The sequence below is a fragment of the Buteo buteo genome, chromosome 7, assembly GCF_964188355.1.
Source record: "Buteo buteo chromosome 7, bButBut1.hap1.1, whole genome shotgun sequence".
NCBI lineage: Eukaryota > Metazoa > Chordata > Aves > Accipitriformes > Accipitridae > Buteo > Buteo buteo.
The window spans coordinates 28,776,258-28,789,847 of NC_134177.1; the positions used below are offsets into that span (position 1 = coordinate 28,776,258).

The following is a 13,590-nucleotide window of genomic DNA, read 5'->3' on the forward strand; positions in this document are numbered from 1 at the left end:
TGTATTCCAGCCTACTGGAAACTACGTACCGGTACTAGTACAGAAATCACTGAAAAGTATTTGCTTCAGTTCAAAAGTCTGTCTGCAAAAATTAGGATTATTTCCTAGAATCTGGAAGGAAGAAAAGAGAAAATGTGAATATTTTTCTGGTATTCCTAAGTTTTAAGCATGTGTGATGGGTTGACCCTGGCTGAACGCCAGGTGCCCACCAAAGCTGTTCTATCACTCCCCCTCCTCAGCTGGACAGGGGAGAGAAAAAATATAACAAAGAGCTTGTGGGTCGAGATAAGGACAGGAGAGATCACTCACCAATTACTGTCACGGGCAAAACAGCCTCAGCTTGGGGAAAATTAACTCAATTTATTACGAATCAACCAGAGTAGGGTAATGAGAAATAAACCCAAATCTCAGAATACCTTCCCTCCACCCCTTCCTTCTTCCTGGGCACAACTTCACTCCCGGATTCTCTACCAACCCCCCCAGCGGCACAGGGGGGCGGGGAATGGGGTTTATGGTCAGTTCATCACACGTTATTTTCTGCCGCTTCATCCTCCTCAGGGCAGGACTCATCACACTCTTCCCATGCTCCAGCGTGGGGTCCCACCCACGGGAGACAGTCCTCCATGAACTTCTCCAACGTGGGCCCTTCCCACGGGCTGCAGTTCTTCACGAACTGCTCCAGCATGGGTCCTTTCCACGGCGTGCAGTCCTTCAGGAGCACACTGCTCCAGCGTGGGTCCCCCATGGGGTCACAAGTCCTGCCAGAAAACCTGCTCCATGGGCTCCTCTCTCCACAGATCCGCAGGTCCTGCCAGGAGCCTGTTCCAGGGTGGGGTTCCCACGGGGTCACAACCTCCTTCAGGAACCCACCTGCTCCAGTGTGGGGTCCTCCATGGGCTGCAGGTGGATATCTGCTCCACCGTGGACCTCCATGGACTGCAGGGGGACAGCCTGCCTCACCACAGTCTTCACCACGGGCTGCAGGGAAATCTCTGCTCCAGCGCTTGGAGCATCTCCTCCCCCTCCTTCTTCACTGACCTTGGTGTCCGCAGGGTTGTTTCTCTTACATATTCTCACTCCTCTCTCCGGCTGCTGTTTCCCTCTGTCCTAACTTTTTTTCTTTCTTAAAAATGTTATCACAGAGGCGTTACCACTATCACTGATTGGTTCGGCCTTGGCTGGTGGCGGTCCATCTTAGAGCCAGCTGGTATGGGCTCTCTCGAACACAGGGGAAGCTTCCAGCAGCTTCTTACAGAAGCCACCCCTGTAACCCCCCCACTACTAAAACCTTGCCACACAAAGCCAATAAATTCCACCCCTCGCCTCTGTGCATCACGTTTTTAAGAACTATCATTAAAATCTACATTCATCACACAAAATCTTCACTCACATCAACAAAAAAGAATTCCCCACACCGAAATCAAAATAATATCATCACAAAACCGACAAAAAGTGGACAATTTATACACAATCCACCCCTCGTCCCTTCACCACAATTAAAACAAAAAAAAATCCCCACTTGTCATGCAGCTCTTAACTCTCTAGCTGCGTTCAGTCCATGTTTTGCCTGTTACCTCTCTCAGTTGCTATCCTTATCTCGAATTCCTCACTTGCCCACACTCTCCACCAAAAAGACTGTGATGGGTTGACCCTGGCTGGATGCCAGGTGCCCACCAAAGCTGTTCTGTCACTCCCCCTTCTCACCTGGACAGGGGGGAGAAAATATAACAAATGGTTTGTGGGTCAAGATAAGGACAGTTTAATAAAGTGAAAGCAAAGGTCACGCACGAAAGCAAAGAAAAACAAATGATGTTATTCTCCGCTTCCCATCAGCAGGCGATGTCTGGCCACTTCCTGGGAAGCAGGGCTTCAGTACGCGTAGTGGTTGCTCCGGAAGACCAAAAATGCCCCCATTCTGTCTCCCTTTACTTAGCTTTTCTATCTGAGCTGACGTCACATGGTATGGAATATCTGTCTGGTTTGTTTCGGGCAGCTGCCCTGGCTATGTCCCCCCCACAAGATCCCGCCCTGCCCCAGCCTGCCATTGAGGGGGGGGCAAAAATGTTGGAGAGACAGCCTTGATGCTGTGCCAGCACTGCTCAGCAGTAGCCAAAACACCGGTGTGTTATCAACACCTTTCTAGCTACTGATGCAGAGCACAGCGTTATGAGGGCTGCTATGGGGAGTATTAAGTCCATCTCAGCCACACCCAATACAGCATGTTTCAAATATATCTGATGCTGCTAATTCTTATTAACAGTACATTCATTTTTTAACAACGTAATTGTTTAACTCTGGTGTACCCGTGTCCTGGTTTCAGCTGGGATAGAGTTAATTGTCTTCCTAGTAGCTGGTACAGTGCTATGTTTTGAGTTCGGTATGAGAAGAATGTGGATAACACACTGATGTTTTCAGCTGTTGCTAAGTAATATTTAGACTAAGTCAAGGATTTTTCAGCTTCTCATGCCCAGCCAGTAGGAAGGCTGGAGGCGCACAAGAAGTTGGGAGGGGACACAGCCAGGACAGCTGACCCAAACTGGCCAAAGGGATATTCCATACCATGTGATGTCATGCCTGGTATATAAACTGGGGAGGTGGGAGTGGGGAGATCGCTGCTTGGGAATTAATTGGGCATCAGTCAGCAGGTGGTAAACAATTGCATTGCGCATCCTTTGTATATTCCAATCCTTTTATTGTTATCATTGTCATTTTAATATTGTTGTTATTATCATTATTAGTTTCGTCCTTTTTGTTCTATTAAACTGTTCGTATCTCAACCCACATGATTTACTTTTTTTTCCCCCGATATTCTCCCCCATCCCACTGGGTGGGGGGAGAGTGAGTGAGCACTGCGTGGTGCTTAGTTGCTGGCTGGGGTTAAGCCATGACAACCTGCAAGGATTTTTCTGTTGCTATTTTTGATTTTTCTTAAAAATTATGTCCTGTTGTGAGTGAAGGCTATGTTCTGTCTGTCCAGGACTGTTACAACACTGGAGGATTTGACAGAGGAGCCAGCAAAAGCTAAAGTGGCAGTAAGGACTGGTTTTAGGATCATGGCCAGAATGAACTTGTCTGGCCAACTGCAAGCTGGAAGAGACTAGATACTATGAGTAAAGAAACCACCTTTGCTTATTTCCTCCTGTGCCCAAGGAAATGGATCTTTGTATATTCTTTGGAAAAGAAAAGGGCTACATCAATGTAATACTGTATTTCATTCTCAGTTTCTCCTAATGGAAAACAACTGACAACATTCCAATACAGACCACTTAGGTCAAAACCAAAACCTATATTCTTGATTTATAATGCCACATGAAGCGGTGTTCTGGGGATGTAAGGTGGATGGGGTGGAAATGGGAAAGATAACAAGCTTGCAAGGGATGCAATTCAAGGGATTCAGGGAAATAGCTTTGTTAAAAACATGCACTGCATCCTTACTCCGCAGAGCCTTTCAATACCTGTCTAATGTTAACCATACGTGCAGGTCTCACAGAAGAGTCCTTCTCCCTTTCTCATTCTCTCTGTTTCTGCTTTCATTTCTTGTCCCCAGTCTACACTGAACTCAAGCAAAGGCAGTTAGAGTTCAAGTGTCATTTAGCCCTGGAGCAGTAGAGTGGTGCACACTCAGTCGATTTGGGATGGCACACATGCAGCCAGTCAGCACGTAGGAGTTCTCAGGGACTAAATTATGCTTTATGCAGATAGAATTGTTAGCAAATTCAAGCTATGAATTTTAGGAAGGCAAGATTGCATATATGAGATGAGATTTTTCAGAGAATTAAAACTTGGCCACATTTGAGTTAATTCTTAGTAGGACAGCAAAAAGCTGTGACAGCAAGGCATCATCCATGTGCTCTACAGCCCTGTTCCAGGGCTTGCCGAAAAAGCTGTAAGAATCTTCCCCATGAAGGCAAAAAGTTGTTTTCTTCCATAGCTACATTCTTGGCTACAATTGAAAAAGGTTAGCTGAAACTTCAAATTATCAGCACAAAAGAAATCTCTAGAACGTAAATTGGGCTGAATGGCATTCAGCCTGAGTGGCCTCAACTTGGCAAAGTTATAAGAAGTTGAAAAATAAAGATTTATAATGGGATGTGCCGTTACCAGACAATGTTCACTATAAATATGTGTCCGTGTGTCTACACCTGTACACACACACACAACATACACTTATACATATTACAGTGCTGCTACATCACTGATGATTTCCTAAACAGAAATATCCCCAAATCATTATGTATACTGGCAGTAAAATTGTAAGAAGATGGAGTTGGACATTTCAGGGATGTTAAAATTGTGGTAAAAAATATTCGAAGTGGCTGTGAAGTTACATGGGGAGTTGCTATTTAAAAATATCATGATTACATGCTGTTACCATGGAAACTTTGCATGGAAAATAAAAAGCCAGTTTCGCTTCATCATGAAACTGCCCTGATTGGGAGGAAAACAATATCTGACATTCCTCCAGTAGGAGACTAATTGCCCCTCTTAAAGAATGTACATAATGTTTCTCCTTATTTTTAGCTACTACACAAAATTTTAAAACTGCAACCAAATGAAGATAAGGCTAGTATAATAGATACCTATGTTGTTAAGAATCACAGCACAGTATGATTTTTTTATTCTTTCTATTTACTGAAATGGTAACTATTTAACATTTTCTCTTCTAAGTCTGCTTCAAGGGATTTTGTGTCATATCTAAGTATATGGCCCAGTAATTCTCCCCAAGTACATTTTTTGCTTATCTGTGTTTCTGCTTTGACAATATGATGAGTGAAGCATGGTCTAAGGTTGTGACTCATTTCCATCAAAACAAGCTTCCTGAGAACCACAAAAGAGGCAGGGAGATGACCACTGGCCATAGAAATTTTTAGGATGATTCTAAATGTGAATCAGTCAGCAGCATAAACTGAACAAGTTATTCCTAAATAAAAGATGTACCCAGTGAGATTGCAGCAAGCACTAAAGCTGGAAATCAGAAAACTGCACAGATGGTACCATCTGTCTGTCTTCTGGGAATCATTCTGGTGATGAAAAAACCCTTCTGAGACAGATGCTCAGAGCCACAGAAGTGTTTGGTAATAGACACACATGCTACACCTGGCAATGTTGTGCTGGATACCCAGTGTTCGCCAGGTATGTGTACACAAATGGAGCTGGTATATTCAACGTGCCAAGGCTAGACAATCAGTGAGTAAAAGGTCTCGTTACCTAGGTTGGAAGTTCCATTAAAGGTGTGATTAAAATCCTGATTCCAGCCTGGGTTTGAATGCAGTAAAAATTGCACCTGCTTGACGTCTATCCCCCTCCCCATCTCAGGGGGTGAAAGTTGATGACCAGCTCCACTTGTCCCACAAAGTCTTTCATTCAAAGAAGGGCAGGAGGCCAAGAGCTGCAGGCATGTGGATTACACTGAAACTTTAAGATGAGTCTTTAAATTTCTTGGATATTACTTTTTCTTCTTTTATGGAATAAGTTTGTTCCTTTTGTTATATACACCAGCTTACAAGCCAGTAGTTCATTTTATATGGACACACAGAATCCAATTTACATCAGCTGCAATTCTTACCTATTTCATTGGGAAGAAGTGTTGTTATGGAAAGAAATGCCATTTGCAAAACTCATGAACTTGTTTTTCTTCTTTTGGGGGACAAACTCCTTTCCAAAAGCTGTGCTATTTTGGCAGCTGAGTGCCCTTCAGCTTTTTCACTTTTCACAATGTTTTTAAAGTTATTCCAAATTACTAAAATTAACAACAGTGAGACACTGCACTGAGACACTTTCAGATGGTAATGATTCTACACTTCTGCTATGATAGATACCTGTCTCACTCAAATATACCTTTGAAGCACTTTAAAGCAGAAACATCCACTAAGATTAATAAACTCAGCTTGACAGTTACTAGTCCAAGTGCTTATAATGGCAGAGACGAAAGTCTTGAGTAATTATTGTAGAAAAGCAAATGATAATTATCTGCCAGACATTTCTATGACATTTTAAAGAAAAAGTGAACATTCAGTGCTCTTTGCATCTCCTCTGTGATAATGCTTACCAGTGATTTCCATTTGCCTATCAATATAGTCTGCTTGGAAAGTTCAAGTAATCCAGCCAAATGCTGACACTTATGTGACAATAATGAGGCCCTACAGAGAACTGGTTTCTTCAAGAACTACTGTCAGAACTTTATTAGAATTAGGAGAACCTGATATTCACTAAGAACTATTAAACAGTTCTTCCTTGGGTTCACTCTCTATCAAGCCTGTACATAAAACTTTCTTTAGTCCCCTATACTGACGGGCCTTGTGGCATGCATGGACAAGCCTCTGTCAAGCAAGAGTCAATTATTTAATTGTTAATTAGACATTAGCCACAACGCTAACCATAGCCATGAAGCACAGGGAAATAGAGTTTAGCTAAGTCTAGTCTGGACAATATTGAATGCATTTCACTTTTCAGTGCAAAGCCTGACCCACCAAATTGGTGGCCTCCCTCTCATTTGTAATTACCAATCTCATGCTATCTGATCTAGACACAACCTTTATCAGGTAAACATATTGCCCCTCATACCACATTCTGCATTGCTTTTTTCTTACTGTTGAGTAACATTGAGGGAAGTACTATATATTGAAACTCCATTCAATAGGGCTATTTTTCATTATTCTGATGCTGCAAATTGTGAAATCCTATTGTGGCTAACTCCCTCATTAAACAAGTATTTGTTCAGGTCCAGAAAGTTAGGCTACATATAATGAAATAGCTCAAGTTTCATAGCCCTCTACAACAGGAAAATACAGTTCTCAGTTGATGTCTTCATTTACCATATGCTATTTTGTATTGTGGCTCTGTTTAGTGAATAAGCAAAGAGTGACTCTTCACTGAGACTGATCCATAAGTCACTAATTAAATAAAAATACCATATTGCTTATCTTGATAGAAGCAGTGTTTTCAGCTGCGTTCTCTGACACTTGATGAACTACCACATAAAATTAAGACTATTTCAAATCTTCATGGTACCTTGGATTTTACACTTCAATTTCTGAGTTTGCTAGCAGATATGTTAAAAATCTCAGTATAGAGAATTTTTTTTAGATCTCAGTGGATCTAAGAAGTGCCTAGAATACAATTCATTCTATCAAGTAAAATATGTCACATTTTCAAGATAAGAACAGAACATTACTGCTTTTCCAGAGGCTTGTCGTGGTTTAACCCCAGCCAGCAACTAAGCACCATGCAGCCGCTCACTCACTCCCCCCCCCCACCCAGCGGGATGGGGGAGAAAATCAGGAAAAGAATTAAAACTTCTGGGTTGAGATAAGAACAGTTTAATAGAACAGAAAAGAAGAAACTAATAATGATAATGATAACACTAATAAAATGACAGCAGTAGTAATAAAAGGATTGAAATGTACAAATGATGTGCAGGGCAATTGCTCACCACCTGCCGACCGACACCCAGCCAGTCCCCGAGCGGCGAATCCCTGCCCCCCCCTTCCCAGTTCCTAAACTAGATGGGACGTCACATGGTATGGAATACACCGTTGGCCAGTTTGGGTCAGGTGCCCTGGCTGGGCATGAGAAGCTGAAAAATCCTTGACTATAGTCTAAACACTACTGAGCAACAACTGAAAACATCAGTGTTATCAACATTCTTCACATACTGAACTCAAAACATAGCACTGTACCAGCTACTAGGAAGACAGTTAACTCTATCCCAGCTGAAACCAGGACAGGCTTCATGTGAATAACTAATATGTCAAGTCTGCAACTAGCAACAAGAAGGCTTGTATATCAACCAAAAATTGTTATGCTTTTTTAAACCTCTCAAGTATGTAATGCTGTTACCATTCTTCTCTTCTCTTCTCTTCTCTTCTCTTCTCTTCTCTTCTCTTCTCTTCTCTTCTCTTCTCTTCTCTTCTCTTCTCTTCCTTTCCCCAGGATAGGTACACGCTGCTGTTTTTAGCAAACTTCTGCAAAAAGATGTAATCCTTCACACTTGTTTGCAAATGTTGGGTGCTCTCATAGCTTGCATGGCTTAATGCAGAATGTGTTTATTAGCAAGTGCTGCTTTCTGTGGGGACCTTGACTTTTAATTCTTCAAGACTTTCTAATGCTAGTTTCTTTTTCTTATGTATCTGGATTTTGTAAACTGGTCTTGGCATGAAAGTAGTACCTGACTTCCATAAATTGAATTCTGGACTAGGTGACTCTTTGTTTGCTGCATCGTAATTGCTTTGCTGGTGGGTTAATGGTAGGTGTTCAACCCTGCCTGTCTCTAATAAAATTTTACTTTTCGGCATAGGTAGTTTACAGAATTTAACAGCTGATCTCTTACTACGAAGTCAACTTTCTAAATTTATAAGGTTGGATGCTGAACTTTAGATGAACCTATTTCACTTTCTTTTCCTACTATCAGTTTAAGAAGGTATAATCTAGTCACAAAAAAAATGTTACAAATATCAACTTCATCACACAACAGTAAGACTTAAATTTCTTTTGATAGGCAGAAACATAATGCAAATAAAGACAATTCTGCAGTACTACATATTGATGGAAGTGTGGCTCACAATTATCATTAAACTTCTGCAAACAGTTTGCCAAGAAATTGAAGGCAATAAATACAATGAAAATAAGTAATGCATAGAAATGCATACAATCTGCTATTCACAGCTTTCTCTATTGCCTTGCCCTTCAGAGTCCTGCATTTGAGCATAGGGACAATGCTTATTGTGGAATCTGTGTTATTTTATGTTTCTTAATGACTATATAAAGCTCTTCTAAACTGGATTATGTCTGGTATTCTTTCTAACATCCTTCTTCCCTCATGTAACCCATAACTTAGAGGAAACATAGGACAAAGCTATGAAACATCTCTGATAAATTTCAATTCTGTTTGGAAAGAAAAAAAAATGAAAGAACAAATTAATAATTCTGAGTATCATGTGTTCACTGCATTTCTGCAAGTATCCAGAAAATGCCAGCTACACCCTATCTAAACAACCTCTTGGTACATGACCCTGTGGTACAAGTCTGATCAGTTCCATGGAAATTCCCCTGCACTTTCCTCCCAATTCAGCTGGCTGACCTCAGCATCACAGACTTTCTCTCTGTCAATGCAGCAGCTCTCAGCAACAAAGATTAAGAACAAAACAAAACCCTCAAAAGTGAGATCCTCATGAGAGACATAGTGGCTACAGCCACACTGCTCTTGGTTCATGCTTCAATTTAGCTCCTGTTCCCGGAGCCACATGACCGCAGCCAGCTGCACTCCTGCTGCCCGTGCCCACATCTGCATGCCCTGAGAACTAACTGGCTCTTTCCAGGCTACAGCCAGGGTACAAACTGATGTAGACACCGAGGGGTATAGCATGAATACAGAATGCAAACTACCCTGATATTACAGACAAAGGGCACCTTGCGTAAAGTGGGTACAGGAAACAAAATATGGAAACAGAACAGTCAATTATGCCTCTAAACAATGACTTTCAAACAAGTTCAAAGCAAATATGGACAAGCTACTGATAAGCACATATTGGTAGACTGCATATCCTCTGAGGGTTGTATTTCCACAAGTTTTCTATTTAGATAGGCAGTCAGGCATTTTTTTAGTATTGCTGGCTCATAACAACTGTATCTCACCATAATAACAGTTCCCAGAGTGAGAACCTTTCTCTGCGCAAGTGAGTCATGATGGGCTTTGTTACACTGAATCTATTCTTCCTGTGAAACTGAGTTTTTAAAGAAATCAGTAATGTCTTCTCAGCTGCAATAAGCATCTTCCATATATGTGCTGTTTTCATAGCACTTATGCATGTGACAAGAGTGCTGGAAGATGTAAATCAAAAGAGTATTCTCCTCAGCTGTCCCTATCCCCTTGAAAGCTCTGTTTATTCCCTGGAAAACTGAGTACACCCAGTGTATCACTGACGTGAAAATAATTAGGCTACTGTCTCCATTCCTTCAGTGTGCACCTCAGTCTTTGCCAGTCCTCTCAGCTGAGGCTGGCAGAGATGATTCGAGCAGTGATGATTTTTTGTTCAGCTTCATGGTATAAAGAGTGTCACCAGGAACCAGATACTCTCTAGCTGGCAGTCTTTTGACACAAGTACAAAATGGCAGTCCTATTTCAACTTGGCAGCATTTTTGCCTCCATTTTGTGTGAAAGCAAAGGGCTCCCAGGAGGTCAAGGAAAGTTTTGATGAGGGCAAGTGCATGGAGGTAAACAGGAAAAAATCCATTTGCAAAACCTGATGTCCATGTTGTATTTCTGTTACAGTTGTATTAGATGTGGAGATGATGTGTTTTATTCCCACACATGCTCCACAAATGAAGTATAAAAGAAAACTGACAAGCTCTTAAGTAAATTGTTGGGAATGCTTTTTACTATCTCATAAGGAAAGGGCATTGCTGTCGGTCATCTAATTTACAGCTCTTTCTGTCATCATCTGCTCTTGAATTCAAAGCACAAAGACCAGGGTGAGAGCATTAATGACATACAGAGGTTCAACGGATAAAAACAAAAGGGAAGCATGCAAGTCAATTAGCAGCACAACTTGGCAATGACAGCAGCCAGCCCTCAAAGACAGAAGTTTCCAAGAATTATTACAGTGCACAAGTGCTAGGGAATTCAACTCAGCAAAAGGAAAGCATACTAGACTCAGACAAAGAAAGAGAACTTGCTGTCATCACCTGCTTATGTGCATTTTAAGGGTAATACAAATATTAATGCCCTCCAGATTTTTTTTAATGTACCTATGCTTTTTAATGGGACAAGCATTATTTAGGTATGGGATGAAGCTCAGTGCTACTGCAAGGCAATGCAATATTAATGAGAGTACTGTATATAGTTCTAAGCCCTTCCCTCTTCCCCAAGGAAAGAGCTAACAGATCTTTATGCAAGCTTTGGAGACATGACTACTCCTATGCAGTGCAACCACCTCAGGTAAGAAATAGTGAATGCTAGAGCCACTATTTAAGTTGAAGCCAATGTTCTCTTTGAGTCAAAGTGAATGCATGAACTCCCATGCTCTGTGCTTCTCAAGGAAGAAGTCATCTTGGACCACATTTTCAAAACACTTCAAGATACAGTAAGAAACCCTAGATCCAGGTTTTTTTCTACTTAGCAGTAGGCCCCTCATACATCTAAATTAGGAGAAGGATCACTCTAGGGCTTCTGTTTATTCAGTGGAGACATAATGGCTCCCTTGAAGTGTGACTGAAATCGAGATGTGTGGAAGCACTCCTTGGAGAGGCCTTTCTGTCTTCTGGAGATAATAGAGGGAATCTAAAGCAACTACATCACTGTCCCAGTGCCTAAATGAAGTGTCTGAAGTTTGATGGGATGAATTGGTACCATAGAAGTATTTGAAAAGTACCTCAGAAAGTTAATAAGCAAGATGATGCACCTCCTTAGATTATTTTTAAAATTGATTCCTATCTGCTTTTTCAGGCACCCAGTAAATTGGTAAATCTGGACTTCTAGCTATGCAAATGGGGAAAGTCTGAGGAAGCTTCCAGGAAATCCTATTACACATTATAACTTGGCTGGCTTCATTTAGGCTCTGAGGTGTTGTCAAATGCCAGTCGACAGGAGCCAATCCTTGCTGAACATGAGGGCTGGGGATATTTTTTTTTACTGCACTGGCCTAATGCTTTGATTCAGCACAGGTGCCTATCAATATGAACAGTCCCAGCAAAGTCAATGCCTGAAGCAGACACCTTTTATACACTGAATTAGGACTAGTAGATCTCAAACTGTGCTAATTCTAAGGGAACATGAACTCTCTCGATATGCCTTAAACTTTTAAAGTACCTGTTCTGCAATAACTTTTTCTCTTACTTACATAACAGTAGGGTCTGGCTGAGACCAAAACCCATTGTGTAAGGTACCACACAAAACATGGCAGGAAGAATTCATGTCCCACAGATCTTACATTTTTTCTGAACGTTTGTAGCTTTTTCAGAGTTGAGTGACACTTGAACAAAGAATGTTTGAAATATTGCCTTAATTCTTATGTCTTTGGCTGAAATAATTTCTTTGAAGACATGGATGTTGGCCGAATGTTATTGCAGAGTTGGAAACCAGACAGTGCACCTTGAAATACAGACACAGCTGGCAATAAAACTACAGTTAAACCACAATCCCTGAAATCACTGTATCTGCTTTTCTTGCTTGAATGGTTTTGGAAAACAGCTTTCTGCTTTGGAGCCAACTTATCTACCTGTTCAAAGTAAGTAAACAGCACCTTGTCTGGTGAGTTGGTCTCAGAGATGGGTTGTATTAACTGGTTTTGTACCATGTCTGTTAAATGATAAATTATTGGAGGAAGGGCTGCCTCTTTTGCTGCATACATACAGAGCACAAAGATGCCCAAGACTCTGTAATTACTGTGATACAAACAACAACAGAACTTTCCATTTCTGGTTGTTGTTAGATCATGTGTCAAGTCATGTAAAGAGCTTTTAGTGCGCACTCAGAAGCCTTTTTTATATAGATGAGGTTTTCAGCAATTGATCCACACACTGTAAAAATCAGTTGCATATTGGCTCCATGCCTGGAGCTTGATTGTTCCCATCACTGGTTTCTGGTGAATGCTTTCTGCAAGGTACATAGAAATTGTCAAGTAATTGTTGCTTAAGCTTTCACATATGCAAAGAACCTACAATATGGAGAGCATTATCCTCTCTGGATTTACCAAATACTGCACAAATAGGCATTGTCTGTAGTATTTTTCACTACATTCTAATTAAGAGCTGTCTCTTCCAGTGCTGGCCCAACACATTAACATAGGGGAAGCACCTTCAGTGCTTCAAACAGAAATCTTTACAATTTTCATTTTGATGGCATTTTATAGCAACCTGCAAACACTTCCAGACCTGACACAGTAAGGAAAGGAAAGCAGATTAACATTTCTGTTCTGACTCAAATCCAATATGATTATTTTAGCAAAGCTTGGGCTGACAGACCCTGTAGCACTGTTGTGCTATCATGTTAGTGGTGAGGGAGGGAAGGCATGTTTCTTAGTTCAACCTAGGCATACACTTCCACCCTTTGCAGCCTTTCTAGAAGAGGGAAACCTAGTTGCGGGCTAGAAGGGAACTACTCTGCATGCCAGTCAGATTCATATATGGAACATTTCAGCTTGATATGCTACCTATAGTTTTGTTTAGACAGAGTAGATTTTCCTGCATATTTCCTCTGGTGCCCACCTCTTTCTACTAACTCTGCAAGTTGAATGCTGATGTGAGGTGTTAAATTCTCTGTTCTTCCTCTTGCAGCCCACAGGCCTAAAGCATTTCTGCTTCAATGTCCACATATGGGCAAGTAAACATCTAGTCCCAGAAGTGATAGAGTGGAGGTTTGAAAAGAATGAGAATTAAGTAAGAATGATCATTCAGGAGACCTAAATACAAAAGGGTAGATGAAGGGAGACACTTCTGAGGCACATTTTTACACTGGCCTTTTCCTTGTTCTGGTGGGAGATAATGTGCTTCTGGCTTGTCTTAGCAACAACAAATGGCACTATGCTGTGTGGCGGCCCTAGTACTGCAACACAGTCAGAGGATCTCAGTGGGACTATATAGCTTTGCATATAT

The 13,590-nt window shown here is 41.3% G+C and overlaps 1 long non-coding RNA gene across 1 annotated transcript in view; it reads right to left on the reverse strand.

Moving 5' to 3' along the window:
- Window positions 1-438: 438 nt before the first annotated feature.
- The window catches only part of LOC142032829 (uncharacterized), a 53,113-nt gene continuing 39,961 nt past the window's right edge, over window positions 439-13,590 (reverse strand). Inside the window, exons 3-4 of the long non-coding RNA XR_012651009.1 lie at window positions 7,840-7,964; window positions 439-1,704 (exon numbers count right to left, since the gene is read on the reverse strand). This is a non-coding gene — a long non-coding RNA (uncharacterized LOC142032829). The remainder of the gene's footprint in view (window positions 1,705-7,839; window positions 7,965-13,590) is intronic.